We start from the raw sequence: 25,992 nt of genomic DNA, 5'->3' as shown, positions 1-25,992 counted from the left end.
ATCTGGTGATTATGTGCCTTGGGGTTGGTCTTCTTGAAGAATATCTTTGTGGTGTTCTCTGTATTACCTGGAGTTGAATATTACCCTGCCTTGCTAGGTTGGGAAAGTTTTCCTGAATGATATCCTGAAGAGCATTTTCCAACTTGGATTCATTCTCTTCGTCACATTCAGGTACACCTATCAAACGTAAATTAGGTCTTTTCACATAGTCCCATATTTCCTGGAGACTTTGCTCATTCCTTTTTATCCTTTTTTCTCCAATCTTGTCTTCTCGTTTCATTTCACTGAGCTGGTCCTCGACTTCTGATATCCTTTCTTCTGCTTGATCAATTCGACTGTTTAAACTTGTGCATGCTTCGCGAAGTTCTCGTGTTGTGTTTTTCAGCTCCATCAATTCACTTATATTCCTCTCTAAATTGTCCATTCTTGTTAACATTTCGTCAAACCTTTTTTCGAGGTTCTTAGTTTCTTTGCATTGGGTTAGAACAAGTTCTTTTAATTCACAGAAGTTTCTTATCACCCACCTTTTGAAACCTGCTTCTGTTAATGGAACACACTCGTTCTCCATTAAGCCTTGTTCCATTACTGATGAGGAATTGCAATCCCCTGTAGAGGGAGAGGCATTCTGATTTTGAGTATTCTCTGCCTTTTTAGGCTGGTTTCTTCTCTTCATTATATATTTATCCCTCTGTCGTCTTTGTAATTACCGACTTTCTAAGTAGGTCTCTGAGCGGATGTCCAACTTGTTGATTCCCAGTGCCGAAATCTGAGCAATCCACTGCGCCGGCCAAAACAGCGGTGTTAAGATTGATGGTGCTTTTCTGCCCGGGAATCTCCGGACTCTGCACCAAGAACTGCCGCGCTAAGGCGCCAGCAAAACCACCGCGCCGGCCACAAGAGTCGCCCTGGCGAACCGTGGGGCTCCTCCGCTGGGAATCTCTTGGTCTGTGAGCTACAAATATTCATCTGAAAGTGTGGCGTCCTCTCGTTCTCTGCGCTTTCAGTGGGAACTACGAGCCTGAGCTGCTAGTAATCAGCCATCTTGGATCTCTCTCCTATTTTCTAATTTTTAAAAGTAGTCATCCAAATTAGGATGGTCTAATAGTAGCCATCCTAATTTTTTTTTAATAGTAGCGTTAGTAAATTTCTAAATCAGATCTCGGAAAAGTTCACATCTTGATTCATGGCACATACATCACCACTGCATGGACACATCTTTCTTATAGTCAAATTGTAATAATGTAACAAATAGCTGTGAACTTGCCACCTGCTTTAAGAGCCAGGGCATCATAAGTAGTTCATTATCCATCTGATCCTCAAGTAATGTATTCATTTACCTACACCAGAGGTAAACATGACCAGGAAATTTTATGTCTTTGTTTTGGAAATGCTTTTATTATATCTATATGCAAATGTATGTATGCCTAAAGCATATATTATTTATTTCTGCCTGGTTTTGAACTTCATGACAGATATGTGTTTCTTCAGGCCTTGGCACTCTCCCAAAGCTCCAGGTGATTCTCCTGCACTGCCAGGGGCCAGCCACGATTGTGGCGCTTCCTACTTGGCCTCTGTGCTGGCTGCCTCCTTGGGTCACCTCTGTGAATCATCAGACTGGTCTTCCCTTGGCTGGCTTTAGGGATTCTGCCCCATTCAGGCCTGACACACAGGTTTTCTGGAGGTGGACCTCCAGCCTCTGGTCTCGGATACATTCACCCAGGGTATCTGTTCTCATCTTTTTCTGGGTCTTAAATGATTCAAGTAAGCTCTTTCCCCACCCCGAGCTTTGGATCTGCCAGCCTGTCTCCTGTCTCATCCACTTTTCAGTATGCTCTTTTGTCCCCTCATACCTCCATCATACTGATTTCTAACAATAGCAAAGAAGAGCTAATGAAGTTGCAAAACCTGGGCGCGTGAAAAACCATGTACAGAGAGGAACAAAACAAAAAATGTTCCCTAGTATCTTTAGCCTCTGTTGACTGGGAAGGCAGAACTGCGCTTTAGAGAGACCTCGACATACAGGAATGGGAGTCCAGTCACTGTTTAGCACACAAGCCAGCAGCACGTCTCACATGAAGACAACGTTGGCTGTGTCTCTGAGTACACAACATTTGTTCCCCTCGTCACTACTTCACTTAATGATCACAAATTGTGTGCTGCAGTGTGGATTAATTCCATTGATTTAAACAGGTTGCAGTCTACAGTGAGAGTAAGACTTCTTTTATTCGGGTTAGCCTGGTCCCCAGCACAAGGAGTCACCTTCTCAACGAGTTCAATTGTCTCTGGGATTTCTGTCCACATCCCAGAGAAGCTGTGCTCTTTAAAAGACCAGGCCAGTGTGGTGGTTCATGCCTGTAATCCCGGCACTTTGGGAGGCCAGGATGGGTGGATCACTTGAGGTCAGGAGTTGGAGACAAGCCTGGCCAATGTGATGAAACCTCGTCTCTGCTAAAAATACAAAAATTAGCTGGGTGTGGTGGTGTGCACCTGTAATCCCAGCTACTGGGGAGGCAGAGGCAAGAAAATCACTTGAACCCAGGAGGTGCAGGTTGCAGTGAGCTGAGATCATGCCATTGCACATTGCACTCCAGCCTGGGCGGCAAGAGCAAATCTCTGTCTCAAAAAACAAAAAACAAAAACAAACAAACAAACAAAAGTAGATGATGGCCGAAGTGATCTGCTGTGTTTGCCTCTTGGGGAAATCACATGAGTCCGTGGGAATAGAGTTGGGATATCCCTTCCTATGGTTCTTTGGATATAACATTTAAATTTCCCCTCTCCCAGTCAGGGCTATGTGTCAGGAGCTTTCCTGACAAAGCCAACAGCAAATGGACAGACAAGACGAGTGAGTTGAAATGAAGTGTTCTCTACACCATTGCATTGGGGCCCAGAGGTCAAGTCTGCTGAATAAATTTGAAAGATAGCATGGGCAGGGTCCAGTGACACCCTGTCTTTAAAAAAGACAAAAACAAAAGATAGTATGATATTTGTAAGTAAAACAACTCTCGGTATTCGCAGTGAATTCTTTTATGGTTCAAATGAAAAATATTATAACAGCTTAAGGGTAGTCTCAGAAAATAAAAAAGTTCTGAGAAGAAAAAGTTTGCTATTACTGGAGTGAATTGGAAATCAGAGAGTTAATAAAACTTTCTTCTTGGAGGCTTCAATGTATTAAATATTTAAACATCATTTGTGAGTGTGCATGGTGCCTCATGCCTGTAATCCTAGCACTTTGGGAGGCTGAGTTGGGTGGATCACCTGAGGTCAGGAGTTCGAGACCAACCTGGCCAACATGGTGAAACCCCATCTCTACTAAAAATTAGCATGGCAGTGGGCATCTATAACCCCAGCTACTTGGAAGTCTGCGGCAGGAGAATCGCATGAACCTGGAGGGGACAGAGGTTGCAGTGAGCTGAGATGATGCCTCTTCATTCCAGCCTGGGCTAAAGAGCGAAACTCCATCTCAAAAAATAAATAAAAATAAAAAATAAACATCATTTGTAGGAGTTTTTAAACCCCCACATTCTCTCCTGTGTCACCCAAGCCACCTGCTAACCTGATCCTTAGGGTTTTTAAGCAATAAAGCCTTTCTCTGTTTCATAAGTTGAGTGGCCCCAGTGCTCACCATTTCCCCCTCACACACGTGCTCATTGCAGAAACATGCATATGTCTTACGTCCACACCCACCCAGCTGGCCTGTCCATGGCCTGGGTCTAAAAGAAACCCTAGCTTTTAAGGTTGCTGTTTTCTTTTTCCTTCAAATCATTATCTTAATGTTGAATCCAAAGCCCAAACAAAACATGATGCCAGGGAGAAGCACAGCAGGGCCATGTGAAGAGATTAGATTTCTTTAAATTACAAAAACAGTGAGAGCAGGAGGCCTTTAAAGTCAACATTTAATAATCTGAGTCATGCTCATGTTTTTGCTCCTTGGCTTAGAAAAACAATATTGTCAGAGTTGACTCCAAACCTCCTTAGCAATGCCTGGCACAGTTGAGAGAAGTGCACAAACACCAAGTAGCATCTAATGAAGGGTCCCCTGCCCTTTGGATCTTGGCCAAGGCTGGAAGTTCTGAGACTCTTGAGAATAATGTTTATTCCCTTTGCTCATAGAAAAACAATAGTGTATTAAATAATATTTTTATTTAATCTTTTTTTAAAGGTTATCTTAGTCCATTTGCATTGCTATAGTGGGATGCCTGAGACTGGGTAATTTATAAAGAAAAGAGGTTTATTTGGCTCATGGTTCTGCAGGCTGTGCAGGAAGCATGGTGCCAGCATCTGCTCAGCTTCTGGTGAACTCCTCGGGAAGTTTCCACTTATGGTGGAAGGTGAAGGGGGAGCAAATATTTCACATGACAAGAGAAGAGGAGGCCAAAGAGAGGAGAAAAAGGCACCAGACTCCTCTTAACAACCAGATCTTGCAGAAGCCAAGAGTAAGAACTCATTCCATCTTGTGAGAATGGCATCAGACCATCCCGAGGAATCTACCTCATGACCCAAACACCTCCCACCAGGCCCCACCTCCAACACTGGGGCTCACATGTCAACATGAGACTTGGAGGGGACAAACATTCAAGCTATATCAAAGATTCACTGTTCTGAACAAAAAAAATGAAGATTAGTGAATAGATCTGCACCAATGCCCTACCAGCAAAATTGTCTCTCAACTATTTGGTCCCAGGAACAGCAACATCAGCATCACTCAGGAAATTGTTAGAAATGCAGATTGATTCTGGGAGGAACACGTTTTGTCAAATGGAGATACTGGATCTACAATGTGTTGCTCTCCCAGGGTGCTCAAGCCAAAGAGAGTGAGTAGCTATGAGAAATGGGGTGGATTCTTTTATCAAGAGAAGAGTGGAAGGGAGAGTTGGTTCTTTTAAAACATTCCACTCTGCTGAGAATATTTCTTAGAGTTTCACCTGCAGCTGTTTCACAGATATGTAAGCATGGGAAACATGGCTCAGTGGACCAAAGTCTGAGAATTCTCACCTTGAACCACAATTCACTGCTAACCTCTCAACCAGTCACTGTCCTATCTCATGCTTAGTTTTGTTTCTAAAATGGGAATAGACTCTAATATTATAAGGTGCAGCATAACTAACAAAATTGTTCTTGAGAACTTAAAGATGCAAATAGTAATTACCTTTGAAAATTTGTGAATAGTGTTTTATAGCAGTAACCTAATAGTTCAAGAGTGATTGAAAAGTAGGCAGGGTTGGGCTAAGGGAAAAATATGATCTAATGTAAATATTGACTAGAGACACCCAGTCACTCCAAAGGAGGGATATCCTTGTTCAAGAAAATATATCAGAAAGCACAAACTACCATAATACACAAAAAGAGCCGTGTCTTAAAAGTTATAGGACTTCATCCATTTCCAGGTTAAGGGAAGTGTTTCCAGTCAACACTTTCATTCAGAAAAGCACCACCCCTCTTATGAGTCGTCACTGGAGGCTGGACATGCATTTTGCCATCTGGAAATCAACAGGAGAGTCCAATGAGGGAAAAACAACCCACACTTCCATTCCTGCTTTTCACACTCAATCAAATGTCTTTATCTCTCTTTACACTGGAACTTCCAATAATGTGGATAACAAGATATTTCCTGCACAAACGGAAAATAGAATCCATCTTGTAGACAGTTCCATCGCTTCTTATGCTCGTTTGAACTTGCCATTCTTTTGATATTTAATGGAAATCAATCACTAAACATACAGAGGAAACAAATTGAAGAGCTAAGCTTTTTGCTCAAAGAAAAACATTACAAAGAAAAGAGGGGTAATAGTGAGAAATAACATGGAAATATTTGTTGTCTATATATGTAGGAAGATGTAAGTATATCCACATAGAGACATATGCTATCCTTCAATCTATATGAAGAAACTTCTTCTCTACCTTCTTTTTAAGAGTAGCAGATCTGGATTTCTGTGCATCTCACATTGGTCCCTTGGTGGCTTACTGTGTACATCTTCAAAGCAAAGCGTACTGCGGCAATGGGAAGACATTTTTCCTTGTGCAACACTATCCTAGCAAGTGTGGTTGTTACTGAATCAATTGAGCTCATAAGGATCATTTTTGAGTCGACTTATGTAACTGGACAAATAATATCTAAGCTTCCATGTATTGTTTTATTAAAAAAATGTACTTGTAGCATTTTTTGCTGATCCCATTGTTACACCATTTTTTAAAAATAAAAAGAAGAGGCAAATCTTTGATTATGTGGCTGCTTAAGCATAACGATGACCTTGGGTGAAGCCTGGGAGATAGCCCTTCCCTTGCTGACTCATGACAAATATTCAAAGGCATGGAATTCTGAGACAAAGGGAAAGGGGATGCAGGTTTAGCCCATTAATAGAGTTCCTATCCTGTCATTTAAAGCTCTTTCTCCACTTGAAGAAAACACCAGGTTGATTTTACCAGGACCTATCATTAGGTTTCCAACATCACATGTCTCTTGTATTTGTGAATAGATTTTGGCAGAATGCAAAAGAGAGAGGAGGCAATTGAAAGGTTAAGTTCCTTGTACGTGAGAAAAATAAAGTTGTAAGTGTTCATATTTAATGGCAATTATTTAAAAAGTTTATGTAGGCTGGGCGCGGTGGCTTATGCCTATAAGCCCAGCACTTTGGGTGGCCGAGATGGGTGGATCACGAGGTCAGGAGACTAAGACTATCCTGGCCAACATGGTGAAACCTCCCTCTACTAAATATATAAAAATTAGCTGCGTGTGGTGGCGTATGCCTGTAATCCCAGCTACTCGGGAGGCTGAGGCAGGAGAATCATTTGAACCCGGGAGTCAGAGGTTTCAGTGAGCCAAGATCATGCCACTGTACTCCAGCCTGGTGACAGAGCAAGACTCTGTCTCAAAATAAAAAATAAAAAAGTGTTTATGCAATATATGCCTTTATGAAAACATGTTTCTGTTTTTTGAGACCACATTCTCCTCTTGCCCCAGAAGAGTGAAGAACTAACATTTATTGAGTACCTGCTATACGCTAAGCATTTTACAACGTTATTTTCTTAATTTTCCACAACTGAGATAAGTCGGTATTATTATTATTCTCATTTTCACATAAGGAAACTGAAGCCAAGAGGATAAAAACTTGGTCAGTGTTATCAAACAGCCACTGGCAGAGTGGGGATTCCAATTTGTTGTGTGCAATTTAAAAATCAGAGTACTTTCTATTTTATGTTGTTGTACCATTTTTTAACAATATGATTTAGAGTTCTAATATGTCTTCTTTCATTGCTGATTGTCAAAAAAACCCAAACATACACACTCTCCCATATACACTTATCCATATATGTCCACAGTGTTGTGGTCAAGTGCGTGAACTCTGGACTCAAATTACCTGTATTCAAATACCAGCCCTGACTAACTGCATACACTAGGCAAGGGACTTAACTACCCGACTCATTTTCCCATTTGTAAAGCAGTTATCATGATGATAGTGTCTGTAGCTTAAAAATGATTTCTAGAAAATTTAAACACTATGCAAGTGTTAGCAATGACTGTTCTATCAATAAGGGTAGAACTTTTGGGTAATACTCATTCAGTGTATCTTGGCGGAAATAGTCTGGGCAATGAAAATTTAGTGCAAAGGAGGCCAAGATTTAAATTTACATCAACTTTTTTACCAGTTAGCTTTATTTCTGCTCCCTACCCACAGATTCTCTAACTCCACTCAGCTATATTAATGAGTATCATGGGTCCAGAGGGATCCCTGGATTATAACAATTGCATGCTTTCTACAAAACACGTGACTTATTGAGGATCATAGAGTAGGTTAGTCATGCAATGGAATATGAGCCTTTTAGTGTTAGAATTAAATACACTGATTTATATGGTGGAATATTATTCAGCCTTAAAAATAATGGCAATTTTGACACATGCTACAACATGGATGCACCTTGAGGGCAAAATGCTTAGTGAAATAAGTCAGTCACAAAAGAACAAATGCATGTGATTCCACTCACATGAGGTGTCTAGAGTGGTCAAATCTGTAGAGACAGAAAGCTGAATGGCAGTTGCCGGGAGCTGCGGAGAGCGGGAAATGGGAATTTTTGAACGGGCATTGAGTTTCCATTTTGCAAGATGAAAGAGTTCTGGAATTGCTTGTACAACATTGCAAACATACTTCACAGGACTGAACTATACTGTCAAAAATGGTTAAGGTGGTACATTTTATGTTTCATGTATTTCACTACAATTTAAAAATAATGTTTAAATACTGATTTCAGTCAAACCAACTGTAGCTGTCGCAGTGGCCACCAATTAGTGGGAAGGTATTCTGTTGTTAGTGATCTGCGAGACCTGATGAAATGATCAATGCTTTTCCCTGTCAGTAACCAATCTCAGTGATACGCTGCAGCTGTTGCCTGTGTTCCCCCATACAAAGAAAGAGTCTGGGCCACCCACCTTTGGCCTTTGATTTTTTCCTAGGGGAGCCACAATTGGACCCTTGAATTAAGGAGGATGAGTGGAGAAAATGCACGTGTGCATCCCTGAGATGCTCAGCCTGCTGAACCCCTTTACATATGGGAGAATAAGTGGCAGTATTAAAACCTTCCATGTAGGTCAGCCATGTTAAATTTCATGGTTGTCAAATGGAACGTTTTTGTTTCTAATGACATCCTTGGAGCTCTAGGAAATAGCCTGGGGTCTCTGTATTTGAATCCATGTTTTTCATGACATATAAATGTCAAGTCTACAGTTTGGAACTTGGGCAGTTTCCTCAAGCAGAAAATGGTTGTGCTTTCTCATTAATTGGGACCTATTTAGATGTCTATGATGAGTGGTTTCAGTATGAACCCTTTAGGTTAGAATTGCTGCCTACCAATTCTTTTCAAGTGTGTTTAAATTACACTAATATGTGTGAGTTGCAGATCTTTCATGTTTCCCAGGTGGGAGGGGGAAGAAGAGAGGACGAACATTTCATGTTTCAATTCGAATCAGTCTCTTTCAAGTTCAGTGTATAAATTAACAACTGGTTATCTTTAAAATTTATAGTATAGTGTAAATAGGAATCTATTTATTTCACTAATTTATTTATTTAGACATTAGCATGAATTTTTTTCTTCCTTCTCTGACTACCTACACAATTCCACTCACACACGTGTGTGTGTGAGAGAAAGTGTGGTGCATAGCACATCCATCATATAGTACAAGAAAATATAATTTGAAACAACCATTTCGTTCAACTTAACACCACTAAAAGAGTAGACACTTTATCTCTGATACCTATGATATCTACTATTACAGCCTTATTTCAAGAACACAATTTTCAAATTTGTTGTGGTTGACTCTACAAAAATCAAAATGCAAAATGATAGGTTTTCTTTTTTTTAACCCCAAATGTCTTATGATTCAAATCCTCTTGAACAGTGGAGGCCTCTCTGAAGACCAAGTGCCACCTGTTACAGGAAAGGGCACAAAAGACCTCTGACCTGTCTGCTGCTGGGGAGTTTTGGCCACATATGGGATTTCCATCAGCACTCACCTTCTTCGGCTCATGAAGAGGCCAGGGCAGGTGTTGGTTAAAGAGGGGAAGTTGCTTTCAAAAGACTGAGATGAAAGAACTACTGGAATCAAATAGCTTACTATAAAGACTGATTCTCTTTTGTACAGTCCTAAGAAATGACCTGTCCTTGGGCTTCCAAGATCCTGCTTCCAGAATATCAACCTGTCAGGATTGGAAAGAAGCAATAGCAGGTGAGACCATCTGGGGTGATCAGAGGGTCTTGATGGCAAAAACAAAGTGACTCTATCCCTTTCCAAGACCCCAGACTCCCAGCTATGTTGAGACTAAGAGTGCTGAATGCTGGTTCTCAGGCCAGAGAACCTAAGAAACTGAAGAGTGTGAAAAGTGCTTTCGGCAAGAACTATTTTAGTAGTGCTCAAAATACTTTTAATGAGAAAGGGAAGCAAGAACTTCAAATAAAGTTTCTCTTTTGCATTCCACCAAGAACAGATGTTTGCTTTATTCAAAGAAAGATTTCACGGGGGTGATTTCATGCATCGCTAAGAGCAGTAGTAGGGTTTTTAGCTGTTAGAACTGGGGTTGATTTACATAATCAGGGTATTACCGCTCCTGTGGCTGTCTGCCTATATGCTATTAAACATGTGTGTATGTGTGTGTGTGTGTTCATGACGCTGGAATCAAGTAAAAGCTCCACCATCATTTCCTCATCATTCTTGAGAATATTTACAATATCAGGGCTGCTCTCTTATCCTCCAGTTGTAATAAAGGCATCACTTTGTACAAAACATTTAATTTTTATGACAATCCCATAAGATAGGAATTACTGTCCCCACTACATAGATGGGAAGACTGATGCTTAAAGAGATTGAATACACATGCTAAGGTAGCACAACCAGGAGGTGGCAGACTTTGGATCTGAACTGAGGAAGTCCAGGGCTCTCAATCATACTCCCACAAGATAAGGAGCATCCGTTGTATAGCTGCACAAAGTCATGAAGAAATCCTGGGTAACCATCTGCAAGCCCATTTACTAATTTTCCTCTCCTTAACAGGGCTGACCCGCAAGCCCAGACAGTGTGGCATCCACTCTCCGCTACCACTTCACCCCGTGTCCCTCTTCTTATGCTGATTTCAGTCCTTTCCAAGATTAACATTTGGCCTGCCTTTTCTCTATGGCCTCACTGGCCAATCCTCTCAGCAGTGTGCCCTGAATAATAGAATGAGGCATAAAGTCCTTGCCCATCTTTCCTAGTAGATAGGTGAACCCTCCATGGACTTCTGGAGCTGTCCCATTTATGTAGCCATAACTAACTGCCTTGTCTCCTCCTTAACCAGAGCTCCATGATATCATATCCCGTTGAAAATGACAAAAGGAGGAAGAAACAGTCCCTTTAGCTGGTAGCTATCAACTTTTCCTTTCCACCCCCTCCGATATATCTTCATTCTTTCTCTTTCAGCTCTTCAATTTACTGGATTTTTTTTAAGAGGCTGTGCTGTGTTGCTATGTTCCAGATAGATAGGTAGGTAGGTAGGTAGACAGATGGATAGATGAATAGATTAGATAGATAAATAGTAGGTATACAGGTGAATAGATTAGGTAGATGAATAGATAGATGGATAGATGAATATATTAGATAGAGATAGATAATAGAAGACAGATGAATATATTAGGTAGAAGATAGATGAATGCATTACATAGCTAGATACATAGATGAATAGATGGATGGATAGATGGATGTAGATGAATACATGGATGGTCAGGTGTGCAGATAGATAAATAGATAGATGCATATTCTTGGCTTGGGTTTCCCCAGAAGCGCCCTGAAATAAGAATTCATGCAAGTGGGAAACACTGGTGGGGGAATAGAGAAGTGAGAAATAGGCAGGGAAGAAAACCAACCAAAGGAGAATAATCAAGAAAGTTAGGCCAAGCACAGTGGCTCACGCCTGTAATCCCAACACTTTGGGAGCCCAAGGCTGGTGGATCACCTGAGGTCAGGAGTTTGAGACCAGCCTGCCTAACATGGTGAAACCCCATCTCTAATAAAAATACAAAAAATTATTAGCTGGCAAAAAATTGGCAGGCACCTGTAATCCCAGCTACTTGGGAGGCTGAGGCAGGAGTATCGCTTGAACCTGGGAGGTGGAGGTTGTAGTGAACCGAGATCGCACCACTGCACTACAGCCTGGGCAACAAGAGTGAAACTCTGTCTCCAAAGGGCAAATGGAACTTAATTCTACTGGGGAATTCTGAGAGACAGTGTAGAGCTTGCTGCTCAAAGTGGATCATCATCATCATCATCATCATCATCATCATCATCATCATCTGAAGCTCTACCACAAATCTACTGAATCAGGATGTGAATTTTTAACAGGATCCCCAAATGATAAAGTTTGGAAAGTACTGAGGTAGAATATGCCTCAGAGTTAATCGGATGAAGGGGAGGGAAAACTGCAGTAGTCATTACTAGCTTCCCCCTTGATACTGCTTGTGAGCTATTTCTAAACAATTCTCCCACACGCCTGGCTTAGCCTTTGTATCAGCAGGGCATTCATGCCCCAGTGGCCAGAAAGAAAGTCCCTAGGCAGAAAATCAAAGGTATTAGCAGAAAGCGGCCCTCAGCATGTACAGCTATTTACAAGTTCAGTTATTAAATAGTTAGATCTGAATATGATATTAAAACTGAGGTTAAATTATAAGAACAGCCACAACTCTAATGCTGATTCAATGTTAAAGACGCATTAAATAGATTGAAATAAGCAGAATTTCAGTTAGGTGTTTATTCTCAATAAAGCAGTTGATTTACCTAGTAAAAAATACCATTATCACAATTAACTTAAGGAGAATTCAAATAAGATTAACATTATTTTTTTACTCAGTCGTTATTTCAGGCCCTCTCAAGCAGGCCATGAGTGAGATCATGAAATATGTTCTCATATTTCATTGACTTATTCTTATTCCTAATATTAATACTCAGGAGGGGTGGGCAGGCGCATGACTGAGGTTTTGCATTGCAAAGACAAACTGTGTACTACATTTATTCTGGAGTTTATTCAAGAGCTGAAATTATAATGGAAAAAAAAAGACTTGACTCCTATTATAATGCTAAACACTGGTAAAGACATTTGGAGAACATCCAGAAAAATCAGTGACTTCTCCCAGACACAATAGGCTCAATAAGGTAACTACACAAGAAAAGCAGTTTCCATAAAGATGTTAGTTCTGTAACCTGACACTTTTATTTTAAAGGAGTATTGGAGTATTTTATAGCACACAAAGAGAAAATGTACTTGTTCAAAAAAATTTAAGATGCATTCAAAAAGTTTCTAAATCAGTTTGGAAAAAAATTACTAAAATAAGATCTTCTTAGAAACATTGAACTTTAAAAAAAGTCCCCAAAGAAGGTTTTCATGTTAAACAATAGGACTATAGAGAAGCATAAATCCAACATTTTTAGACATGACAGGCTATATTAATTGATGAGCACAAATTATACGTTCACACTTAAACTGCATGAAATATAATTGAAAAGAAAAGTTAGTTATATATCCTTTCGTACATTTTTGCTCGACAATACCAAATGAATTCTAAGATATTCTGAATATTAAAGATTATAATTATTGTTCATTTATTAACCAAATACCAAAATAAAAAACCTTTGCTCAGAAAATGAAAAGTTAATGGATACAGTATATTCTTAACATACGTAATTAATAAAATCATACTGAATATAGTCTTTTGATACCTCTTTTCTTTCCCTTTATCTCTCCTCTGTCTTCTTTCTCCCTACCCTTTAGCTTCAGGAGCAAAATAAATTTTCTATCAAGTCTCTCCTGAGTCCACTGAGCATAGCATTTTTGGTGCATTTCATCACACTACAAATTATCTGCCTCATTAAGAATAAAGTCTAGTTGCCATTCAGCATTTGCTGAAGTCATCTCTCTATTTTCTTCTCTGGCCAGAGCACTCAGAAAAACATTTGAGGGTGGTTGATAGACTCATGAATATTACAATAAAAAGTTCTGCTAAATTTGATAATTTACTACTTACTCTATCCTAAAGTTTAGTTTAAAAAAATAGTTTGGCTCACGCCTGTAATCCCAGCACTTTTGGAGGCCAAGGCAGGTGGATCGCCTGAGGTCAAGCGTTCGAGACCAGCCTGGCTAAAAATACAAAATCAGCCCCGCGCAGTGGCACATGCCTGTAATCCCAGCTACTTGGGAGACTGAGGCAGGAGAATCACTTGAACGTGGGAGGCAGAGATTGTGCCATTGCACTCCAGCCTGGATGACAAGAGCAAAACTCCATCTCAAAAAATAAAATGAAATAAACTATAAAAAATAGTTTGGAACATCAACTTGGTTGGAGGGAAGAGTGCTGCGATTTTTTCCTCAAAGAAGAAAAACGATTTTCTTTTCACCTGAGGTATGTGCAGGAGACAACTTGTAGAGAGTTGGAGGCAAGAGTGCTGGCGGCAGGCTAGGGTCACCTAACCTGCTGCAATTGACTCACTTCCGAGGCTGCAATTAGGAAGCATGCAGAATGTCATGAACCTTGGGGATGAAAATAAATCTGAAAATATCGAAGATCTAATTTGTATCAAAAATTGAACAGATTCTAGACCAGTGCTGTCTAATAGACATGTAATGTGAGCCACAAAACCAAGCCACTTTTTTAAATGTAGTAGCTCCATTTGAAAACTAAAAAGAAGCATTACAACTCTTTTAGAATTTCTCTAACAGGCTTTTTAGTTTTCACTGGAAAAAACCCACAGGAAAATCAAAGTAAAAATAAACAGTTAAAATTAATTATAAAAGCATTTCGTTTAACCCAATATGTACAAAATGTTTTATTTTTTAATATTTGGCTTTCTTATTTTTCATTAGTCATTAGTCAAAATCAAGTGAGAATTTTACATGTACAGCACATTTTCAATGACCGTAAGCCACCCTGCTGGTCACCTAAGGTCTAGACAATCTATTAAATGAAACAAATTGCCTTTAAAATCTTTGCAGGATTTTTAGTAGCCAGATCTAAAGCACTAGCTGAAATCATGAAGCTGAAACTGCATTTTCATCATAATGAGGTCTGACCTCTTTCATTTATACTTGGAACTTCCGCCACCTAACAGGCTTTCCCTAAGGATTACTTTGTAACCCAATTCAATTTCTCAGGCTCATTCATCTAAACTCATGTTACGAGCAGCATCACGTTCCCTCACACCATCCCCATGCACCACACGCAAACACACACACACTCCCTAGCCCTCTGCAGCATCTCATCCTCTAGACCTTGCGAATTGCTTTAAAAATTGTAAAGCTACTTTAATTCTGCTTCGCTTTTTAAGTACAAAAAGCCATATCAGTGTGTTCTGCTTTAAAATGTGATATGCCTAATGTGCAGCAAAACCCTTAGGTATGTGTGTGGCTACGGGTAGGACCCCAAGAAGTGAACGGTTCTGTAATTTGAAAAAGCTATACAGTTGGTCCTCCATATTCATGAGTTTCACATCATTCAACCAAGCACGGATTAAAATATCTTTAAAAAGGCTGGGCGCAGTGTCTCAAGCTTGTAATCCCAGCACTTTGGGAGGCCGAGGTGGGCAGGTCATGGTCAAGAGATTGAGACCATCCTGGCCAACATGGTGAAACTCCATCTCTACTAAAAATACAAAAATTCACTGGGCATAGTTGTGTGTGCCTGTAATCCCAGCTACTCGGAAGGCTGAGGCAGGAGAATTGCTTGAACCCAGGAAGTGGAGGTTGTAGTGAGCAGAGATCACTCCACTGCACTCCAGCCTGGCAACAGAGCAAGAATCCATCTCAAAGAGAGAGAGAGAGAGAGAGAGAGAGAGAGAGAGAGAGAGAGAGAGAGAGAGAGATATAGAAATATAGAGATATAGAGATACATATATTTAAAGGAATGGTGTGTCTGCACTGAAAATATACAGACTTTTTTCTTATTATTCCCTAAATAATACAGTATAACTATGTACATAGAAGTTGCATTGCATTAGATATTATAAGTAATCTAGAGATTATTTGAAATATACAAGAGGATGTGCATAGGTTATATGTAAATATTACACTGTGTTATACAAGGAACTTGGGCATCTGTGGATTTTGGTATCCAGGAGAGTCTTGCAACCAATCCCTTAGGGCTACTGAGGGATGACTGTATTTGCTAGGGCTCATTTTTAATGTGCTCTGGGCCTCTGGTCAACTTTTGGAATCAGAAAGGAGATAAAGGGCAGTCTGTCACTTTATATATTGTCATCGGCTGTGGGGAAAAGCCTGAGCACAATAGACTGTAATCAGAGAAACTTCTCATCTTTATTACAGATCTCAATTGTGTTGTTTCTGGAATTTAATGTCTCTCCTGAGACAAGAATTACCTGTGAGATGACTCAGGAATGCATATTTGTATGTTACACTACCAGAGAGATCTCAGCACTGACCTGCTCTCAGAGAGAACTCAGAGTGCCAATATTTATCTTGACTGTCCTTAGGAAAACTCTTACATCCCAGTGGTATCCTAGCTTAACTTGGGAAATGTCCTACTGGAAAATATTGTCCTAGGGATTGCACTAGTTGTGATGTGGAAATGGGTAGGAAGAGAATTCTTTGATATGACTGATACCAGTGAGTAGAGGATGGGTTTTTCCAAAGGGGAAATGACAATTCACATTCTGGTTGTTAGGGAAAGAAAAAACCTCCTTAGAGGGAGGGAGACCCAAGGGTCAGGGGGAAAGGCTGGGTATGTGGTGTATATTTATGAAGGATTTAACTCTGTGTGATTTTCTCTTGGACTATTGAAAGTAGTCTTGTGAGGCATACACTTGATTAATTTCCCCTCCTATATTGTATTCCTTTACAGTTTTTAAATAAAATCCTTGAATGATTAAATAAAAACAGGATCAGCTGCATAATTTGCAGGACGGGTGTGAAATAAAAATGTGGTAACTCTTTTTCAAAAATGTTCTTCAGAATTTTCACCCAATGTGGTATATAAATACAGTGGACTGTTAATTGCCTTTAAAAGGGAAGGAAATTCCACACATGCTACAATATGGATGGACCTTGAGGACATTATACTAAGTGAAAAAAGCCAGCCACAAAAGGACAAATACTGTGTAATTTCACTTATATGAGGTACCTAGAGTAGTCAACTTCAAACAGACAAAAAGTAGAATAGGAATTAACAAGGGTTGAGAGAGAGGAAATGGGAGTTGTTTAATGGAGAAAGAATTTCAGTTCTGCAAGTCGAAAAGAGTTCTGGAGATTGGTTTCATAATGTTAATGCACTTAACCGTATTGAACGTAGATGTAAAAATGTATACAATCGTGCTATGGTTTGTCTCCACCAAATTTCATGTTGAAATTTAATTTCCAGCGTGCTGGTGTTGGGAGGTGGGCCAATTGGAGGGTGTTTGGGGAATGGGGGTAGATTCTTCATGATTAGATTACTACCCTCCCTCAGGGGTTAATAAGTTTTCACTCTTATTAGTTCCTATGACAGCTGGTTATTCAAAGGTGCCTGGTACTTCACCTACTCTTTTCATCCTCTTTCATCATGTGATCTCTGCCTGTGTCAACTCCCCTTTGCCTTCCTCCATGAGTGGTAGCTTACTGAAGCCCACACCAAAAGATGCTGGTTCCATGCTTTTTGTATAGCCTGCAGAATTGAGAGCAAAATAAACCTATTTCTTTATAAATTAGCCAAGTTCAGGTTTTCCTTTATAGGCAACACAAAGCAAACTAACACAGATGGTAAATCTTACATTATGTGTATTTTACCACAATTAAAAATAAAACTTAAACAAATTTAAATAGGAATTACAAGATGGCAATTGCAGAACACTAAAATAGTTTAGGACCCTTTTAAATGTGAAGTCCTTTGTGACTGCCAGACCCATGAAACTGGCCCTGGGTATATGAAACAAAGTAATAAAAGGAAATATGGCCTTTTCAAGATTACTTCCTGTCTGACTCCAAGTGGTGGTAGCAGCAAGAAAGATTAAAGTACCAGAATTCCAGATGATGATCAGTAGCATGCAGCAGGCTACTAAAGACAAATGAAAATTTTAGAAGAAATCTGCGTAAAAGCTAGATTATTTATTTACAAAAGAGCAACAACTAGACTGATAGCAAAATTCTCATTATCTATGCTAGAGTCCAGAAAACAATAAAATAATGCCTTTAAGCATTAGAAGAAAATAGTTGCCCACCTGGGAATTTTTACTTAGCTAACTTATTATTCATGAGTAAGGGTAAAATAAAGACCATTTCAAATGAATCAAACCTGAGAGTTTATGACTCATGGAGTTTCCATCACTGAAAGAACTACAAAAGGATGTATATCAGCAAGAAGAAAATCAAACCCAGAAGAAAGAAACAGAATGCAAGAAATATGCTGTAGTTTTTCATTCTACCCTATGTTTCATAATTCTTCATATTTTCTATTTCTTTTTTCCTGTGATACATTCTGAATATTTTCTTCAGAAGATCCACACTATAAGAAATTAACAATATGAGTGAATATGGTATTATTAGTGCTTAAATATCGCTAAAAGATAATTGACTATTTAAATAAAAATAATATCAATGTACTATGAGGTTTTAAATGTATAAGTAAAATATATGACAATAGTACAAAGGGTGGGAAGTAGAAGTGTAAGTATACTATTAGATATTAGAAGATTTTTATGCTGTACATTAAGTGATGTATGATTTGAAGACAAGATATGTTAAGTTAAAGATATATCATATGGGGCCGGGCGCGGTGGCTCACGCCTGTAATCCCAGCACTTTGGGAGGCAGAGGCGGGTGGATCACGAGGTCAACAGATCGAGACCATCCTGGTCAACATGGTGAAACCCCGTCTCTACTAAAAATACAAAAAATTAGCTGGGCATGGTGGTGCGTGCCTGTAATCCCAGCTACTCAGGAGGCTGAGGCAGGAGAATTGTCTGAACCCAGGAGGCGGAGGTTGCGGTGAGCCGAGATCGCGCCATTGCACTCCAGCCTGGGTAACAAGAGCGAAACTCTGTCTCAAAAAAAAAAAAAAAAAAAAAGATGTATCATATGAATAAAAAAGAAACCACTAAGAGAACAAAACAAGAAGTTATTGGTAATAAGCCAATAAGAAACATAAAATGAAGCTTTAAAGATAATCAGTCCAAAATTTTTCTCATTTACTATTTCTCTATTTATTGGGTTGCTAACAATTGCCTGTGATTATTAAGACTAAGTTCAGATAAAGGAATAGCATTTATGGCTTTTAAAAAAAGAAAGAGGCTGGGTGCAGTGGCTCACGCCTGTAATCCCAGCACTTTGGGAGGCCAAGGCAGGCAGATCGCCTGTGGTCAAGAGTTTGAGACCAGCCTGGCCAACATGGTGAAACTCTGTCTCTACTAAAAATACAAAAATTAGCCGGCTGTAGTGATGGGCACCTGTAATCCAGCTACTCAGGAGGCTGAGGCAGGAGAATTGCTTGAACCTGGGAGGCAGAGGTTGCAGTGAACCAAGGAGCCAAGATCATGCCACTGCATTCCAGCCTGCGCTACAGAGCGAGGCTCTGGCTCAAAAATAAAAAATATAAAAAGAAGGAATTCAGCTTACATCCAAGATGAGTAACACAGAGTGGATTTCTCCTCCTGTCTGAAAAGAAAAGAACAACAAAAAAAAAGCAACAGTTTTTAAGATACTAGATATAAGAAAATAGAGTACAATGATCCTGACTGATGAGAAACATTTAAGGTAAGCCCTATAATTGCCCCAATATGCTGCTTTGAGAGAGTTTTTAGGCTATGTCACTGGGAGATAAAACAAGGGGAGACTGCTGGACTCCTTGAGTTGAGGGGATGGAGCTGAGAGTCTCGGGAGAAGAAGACTGAGCTCAGGAGAACGAGGACAGAATGCTGGAGAGAAGTGAGCTGCAAAGAGAGACAGGTTCCCCATCAATAGTCAGATGTATCCTATCTGTTTAAAAGTTAAGAAGTGGCATGGAAATGCAAATGACCAAAACCCAACTTCAAGAGATGAAAACTAAAATGTCTATAATAAAAAATACAATTCCTAAGACCTATACAGCACATTAAACATTGTAGAAGAAAAGTTTAGTGAACTTAAAGGCATAGAAATAGAAACTGAAATAAAAGAAAAAAGAATTTAAAACAATAAAAAGAACATCAGTTAGCTGTGGAACAACTTCAGGTGAGTTAATATATATGAAATTGGAGTCTCCAAAGAGGAGGAATGAGAAGAGGGAACCCAAAAAGAATATTTAAGAAAACAATAGACAAAAATATGATAAAAACTAATTTTATAAATGAGCAGTAAATGCATCACAAGAAATATAAAACTACCACAAAATGTGTCATAATAAATTTCTCAAAACCAATGGTAAATAGAAAACTTGAAAATCAGCCACAAACAAAAAAGTATTACCTACAAAAGAACAAAAATAAGGACAGCAGCAGATTTCTCATCAGACACAAGGCACGAGTGACGACAATAAAATTATATCTTTAGACTCTGAAAGAAAAAAAATCTGCTAACTAGAAATTGATACAAATCAAAAATATCTTTTAAGAAATCTATGCCCAGCAAAAATGTAGGTAAAATAATAACTTTTTCAGACATACAAGTGTTGGAAGAATGCATCAGAGATTGTCAAATTGAGTAGAAGAGCAAGACTGAACCCTTTGCTGCCTACCAGAAACACATTTTAAATACAAAGATACAAATACATAAAACAAAAAAGATAGAAAATGATTTACTATACTAATATTATTAAAATAAAACTAGATGGTCTATATTAATAACAGATAAAGTAGCTGTCAGAGCAAAAAGTATTATCAAAGATAAAGAAGGTACATTTATGATGATGTTTGTGTCAGTTCCTAAAGAGGACATAACACAACTTTATATAGCTAATAATAGAACCTAAAACATTATACAGCTAATAACAGAAGCTAAAAACACATGAAACAAAAACTGATAAAACCGCAAGGAAAAATAGACAAGTTCTCAATTATACCTAGAGATTTTAATACTTCTCTTTCAATAATTGATACAATGAGTAGACAGAAAATTAGTGAAGACGTAAAAGACATGAACATCACTATGAACCAACTTGACCTAATTGACATTTAAAAAACTTTTCAGGCCAGGCGCGGTGGCTCATGCCTGTAATCCCAGCACTTTGGGAGGCTGAGGCTGGTGAATCATGACATCGGGAATTCAAGATCGGCTTGACCAACATGCTGAAACCTCATCTCTACTAAAAATACAAAAATTAGCTGGATGTGGTGGCACATACCTGTGATCTCAGTTACTCAGGAGGCTGAGGCAGGAAAATTGCTTTAATCCATGAGGTGGAGGTTGCAGTGAGCCAAGATTGCACCACTGCATTCCAGCCCAGGTGACAGAGTGAGACTCCATCTCAAAAAAAAAAAAAAAAAAAAAAAGAACTCTTCACCCAGCAGAATGCACATTTTTAAAAAAGTGTAAACTATTTACTAAGATAGATCATATTTCAAGATACAAAATGAGCTTTAATAAATTCAAAGCAATTCAGGCCATACAAGGTAAATTCTCTGACCACAATAAAATTAAACCAGAAATAAATAACAGCAATCTTTGAAAATCCACAAATATTTGGGAACTAAATAACACAATTTTAGATAACCCACAAGACAAAGAAGAAATCAAGGGGGGAATTGAAACTATATTTGAAAGAATGAAAATGAAAACACAACAGATGAAAATTTGTGGGCAGCTACTGAAGCAATACTTCAGGGGAAATTTATACCACTCCACACCTGACTTAGAAAAGAAGAGAGGCCTCAAATCCATAACCTCAGCTCTCACCTTATTGAGCCAGAGCAAGAAGAACAAATGAAACTCAAAGTAAGCAGATGAAAGGAAATAATGAAAATCATGATAGAATTAATGAAATAAAAACCAAAACAATAAAGAAGATCGACGATATGATTTTCATCTGTATTCTCACCCAAATCTCATGTCAAATTGTAATCCCCTAGTGTTGGAGGCGGGCCTGGTGGGAAGTAATTGATCATGGGAGTGGATTTCTCATGAATGGTTTAGCACCATCCCCTTGGTGCTATTCTTATGATAGAGAAATCTTGCAAGACCTGATTGTTTAAAAGTGCGTAGCACCTTTACTCTCTCTTGATTGTTCTATGGCCATGTGATGTGCCTGTTCCCCCTTCACCTTCTGCCATGATTTTAAGTTGACTGAGGCCTTCCCAGAAGCTGAGCAGATGCCAACATCATGCTTCCTGTACAGCCTACAGAACCGTGAGCCAATTAAACCTCTTTATAAATTACCCAGTCTTAGGTATTTATTTATAGCTCTGAGAGAACAGACTAACACAATCAGTAAAACCCAAATTCAGTTCCTAGGTTAATAAAACTGAAACAAGTCTAGCCCAAACTGATCAGGAAAAAAGAAGACACAAATGAACAATATTGTCAACACAGAGGTGACATAGCTACAGATTCTATGGATATTGTCTTAGTCTGTTTTCACACTGCTGATAAAGACATGCTTGAGACTGGGTAACTTATAAAGAAAAAGAAGTTTAATGGACTCAGTTCCATATGCTGAGGAGGCCTCATAATGATGGCAGAAGGTGACAAGCACAGCTTACATGGCGGCAGGCAAAAAGAGAATGCAAGCCAAGTGAAAGGGGTTTCCCCTTATAAAACCATCAGATCTTGTGAGACTAATTCACTACCACAAGAACAGTTTGAGGGAAACCATCCCTATGATTCTGTTATCTCCCACTGGGTCCCTCCCACAACACATGGGAATTGTGGGAACTACAATTCAAGATGAGATTTGGTTGGGGACCCAGCCAAACCTTATCATTCCACTTCTGGCCCCTCCCAAATCTCATATCCTCACATTTCAAAACCAATCATGCCTTCCCAACCATCCCCCAAAGTCTTAACTCATTTCAGCATTAACTCAAAAGTCCACAGTCCAAAGTCTCATCTGAGACAAGGCAAGTCCCTTCCACCTATGAACCTGTAAAATCAAAAGCAAGTTAGTTACTTCCTAGATACAATGGGGGTACAGGCATTGGGTAAATACAGCTATTCCAAATGGGAGAAATTGGCCAAAACAAAGGGACTGAAGGCCCCATGCAAGTCCAAAATCAAGCGGGGTAGTCAAATCTTAAAGTACCAAAATGATCTCCTTTGACTCCATGCCTCAAATCCAGGTCACGTTGATGCAAGAGGTGAGTTCCCATGGTCTGCATGGTCTTCCCATGCAGCTCCACTCCTGTGGCTTTGCAGGGTACAGCCTCCCTCCCAACTGCTTTCATGAGCTAGCATTGAGTGTCTGGGACTTTTCTAGGGGCATGGTGCAAGCTGTTGGTGGATCTACCATTCTGGGGTCTGGAGGATGGTGGCGCTCTTTTCACAGCTCCACTAGGTAGTATCCCAGTGTGGACTCTGTGTGGGGACTCACACCCAACATTTCCCTTCTATGCTGCCCTAGCCAGGTTCTCCATGAGGGCTCCACCCCTACAGCACACCTCTGCCTAGACTTCCAGGTGTTTCCATACATCGTCTGAAATCTAGGCAGAGGTTCCCAAATGTCAATTCTTGACTTCCCTGTGCCTGCAAGCTCAACATCAGGTGTAAGCTGCCAAGGCTTTGGGCTTCCACCTTCTAAAGCTATGGCCCAAGTTGTCCCTTGGCCCTTTTTAGCCATGGCTAGAGCAGCTAGGATGCAGGCACCAAGTCAAGTCAAGAATAAAACAACAAATGAAAACAATAATACACCATGACCCAGTGAGGTTTATCTCAGGAGTGCAAGAGTGGCTTAACATTTTAAACACAATTAATGTAATTCACCAAAACAAACAAACAAAAAATCATGATCATCTTTGCAGATGCAGAAAAAGCCTCTGACAAATTCAAACTCCATTCTTGTTAAAATGTTTTAGTAATCTAGGAATGTAAGTGGCTCTCCTCAACCTGATAAATGACATCAACAACAAAAAACCCGGCAACTAACATCAAATTTAATGATGAAGGACTGAATGCTTTCCCCCAACATGAAGGAAAAGACAAGGATGCTTGCTGCAATCATTTCTATTCAACATTGTATTGAAGAGTCTAGCCAGTATAATAGAGCAAGAGGAAGAAATAAAAGGCATCAAGATTAAAAAGAAGAAAAATTTTCTTTTGCAGGCAATATAATTGTCTATATTAAAAAGTCAGTGTAATCTATAAAAAAGCTACTAGAACCAATAAGTTAGGTTAGCAAATTTTAGAATATAAAATCAATATACAAAATTTAATTGTATTTCTATAAACTTGCAATGAACAATAGGAAATGGAAAAAATGTTTAAAACAACATCATTTACAATAGTGCAAAAACTATGACATACTTAGGGCTAAACCTGACAAAGGATCTGCCCTGAAAATGATGCAACTTTGCTGATAAATTAGAGGAGAAAAATGAAGATACTTTGTTCATGGTTTAGAAGATTCAGTATTGTTAAGACATCAGTTTTCCCCAGATTGCTCTATTGAATCAATATGATCTCAATCAAAATCCCAGAGGCATTTTTCTTTTTTTCAGAAAATGAAAACTGATTGTAAGATTCATTCAGAAATTCTAGTGACTTAGGGTATCCAAAACAAATGTAGAAAAGAAGAACAAAGTTGAATGCTGCTACTTCATTTTGAAATGTAAGATATTACGAGTGGGGGAAGAAGAATAATAAAGCCTAAATAGTAAGTTTTCCCAAAGTTTCTTCAAATAAAAGGGTGCAAAACACCTGTTGCTTTGGGATACAGTAAAAGATAAAATAGATTGGTGTGGCCTCACATCAAGTGGCAAAGTATCAAACTGACTAAACCCACTAAATATTTGCTGGCTATAATAAAAATCAGTTTGGACTGGATGCAGTGGCTCACGTCAGTAATTACAGCACTTTGGGAGGGCAAGGTGGGAGGATTACGAGGTCAGGAGATTGAGATCAGCTTGACCAACATGGTGAAACCCCATCTCTACTAAAAATCCAAAAAAAATAGTCAGATATGGTGGCGTGCACCTGTAATCCCAGCCACTCGGGAGGCTGAGGCAGAAGAATCACTTGAACCTGGGAGGCAGAGTTTGCAGTGAGCTAACATTGTGCCACTGCACTCTAGCCTGGGCGACAGTGAGACCCCATCTCAGAAAAAAACAAAACAAAAATCGATTGGGCAGTGAAGGGTCTTGAATATTAGAAACAAGCTGCTTTCAAACTTGTTAAATACAATTTTATTCACTTACATATAATTTTTATCTTACCCACTTCTGAAAAAACTTGAAGTAGCTAATAATGAACTGGGAAAACTGCCTAAGAGTTCTTACCTTTTACATATGTGCTTTATACCCTTGCGTACTTCCTCAATTCTGCTTTGATTAGAGGGGAGTACTGAGTGACTTCCCTTCTACAATACTAAATAACAGGGAACAAACTCAAGTCTTATATACGTTTTCCACTGTCTAGACTTCTTATTTTAGATCCATCTAAAGCATGAAAGACAATGGGACGTTTTCCAAATCTAGGAGGAGCAACATGTAGCTGTCGTCATAGTCCTTTTTATGTTAGGAAATTTCCCATAATTGTTCCAAGAAGGCAAACACTTGGGAACCACAGTGCAGGAAGTGAATGGTTTCATAGAGTAAATGGTCATTTGCCATGCAGACCACAGTGTCATCAAATGTCTCATGAGGATGGCATCTCCTACTCAGCATCTTCCCTTCTTAAGGAAAGTTTGATTCTTTCTAGAGAAAAGATGGTGACTGGGCATTTAAATTTTCTCTTGGAGTGAAGATTTTCTCGTTAATTATGAAAAATAATAGCAGCAATAAATGATACTTAACATGAGACCTTAGGGCAATATTTCAGATGGGCCACTGCTCTTGATAGGAATCAGAAAGATCTTCTATGTGTGAATCTTATATGTTGAGGAGTGGGAGGAAATTTCATAGTTTCTGAGTCCATGAGCTTTAAGTATACTTCTTTGGGATAACAGAGAGGGCTTTTCATTTAAAATTTTAAAATAATAATATAGAATACAAAGAAGCAACTTACACTTTATTCTTCATGGCCAGGATAAGCATCCTTATCTGTTACAGAGTTTGAATTTTGGGAAATGAAGGGCTGATTGCATTTGAATCCTGTACTCATTTTCATGCTGCCTATAGTATCCTTTAAAATGGAAATGTTTTCTTTTTGCCTCCAACTGGATATTGTTCAAACTCCATAGTATGTTTCACTAGAACCTTCATGAACTGGTAAACCTTGTTTACCTCTAGCTTCATTTCTTTATCCTCCAAAATCACACACATACACATACATGTTTTATTTTTCTCTAACGTAATTGTGAGGTCTCTATCTCTAGAGCAGCTATGAACTCTAGCGATGGGGGTCCAGGGGATTTGATCATGGGTGTTTACAACGTATC

The 25,992-nt window shown here is 39.1% G+C and overlaps 1 long non-coding RNA gene and 1 other non-coding gene across 3 annotated transcripts in view; both read left to right on the top strand.

The window, feature by feature from the left end:
- Positions 1-25,992, top strand: part of LOC135269220 (uncharacterized) — a 101,427-nt gene that overhangs the window by 38,294 nt on the left and 37,141 nt on the right. The gene's annotated exons all lie outside the window — the stretch shown is intronic.
- On the top strand, positions 14,198-14,261 carry LOC135269341 (U7 small nuclear RNA). The gene has a single exon (XR_010337644.1). It is a non-coding gene; the product is annotated as a U7 small nuclear RNA (small nuclear RNA).

This window comes from Aotus nancymaae, unplaced genomic scaffold (assembly GCF_030222135.1).
Source record: "Aotus nancymaae isolate 86718 unplaced genomic scaffold, 86718_ANA_hifiasm-v0.15.2.pri h1tg000051l, whole genome shotgun sequence".
NCBI lineage: Eukaryota > Metazoa > Chordata > Mammalia > Primates > Aotidae > Aotus > Aotus nancymaae.
The sequence above is the reverse complement of the archived record's forward strand: the minus strand, read 5'-3'. Positions and strand labels throughout refer to the sequence as shown.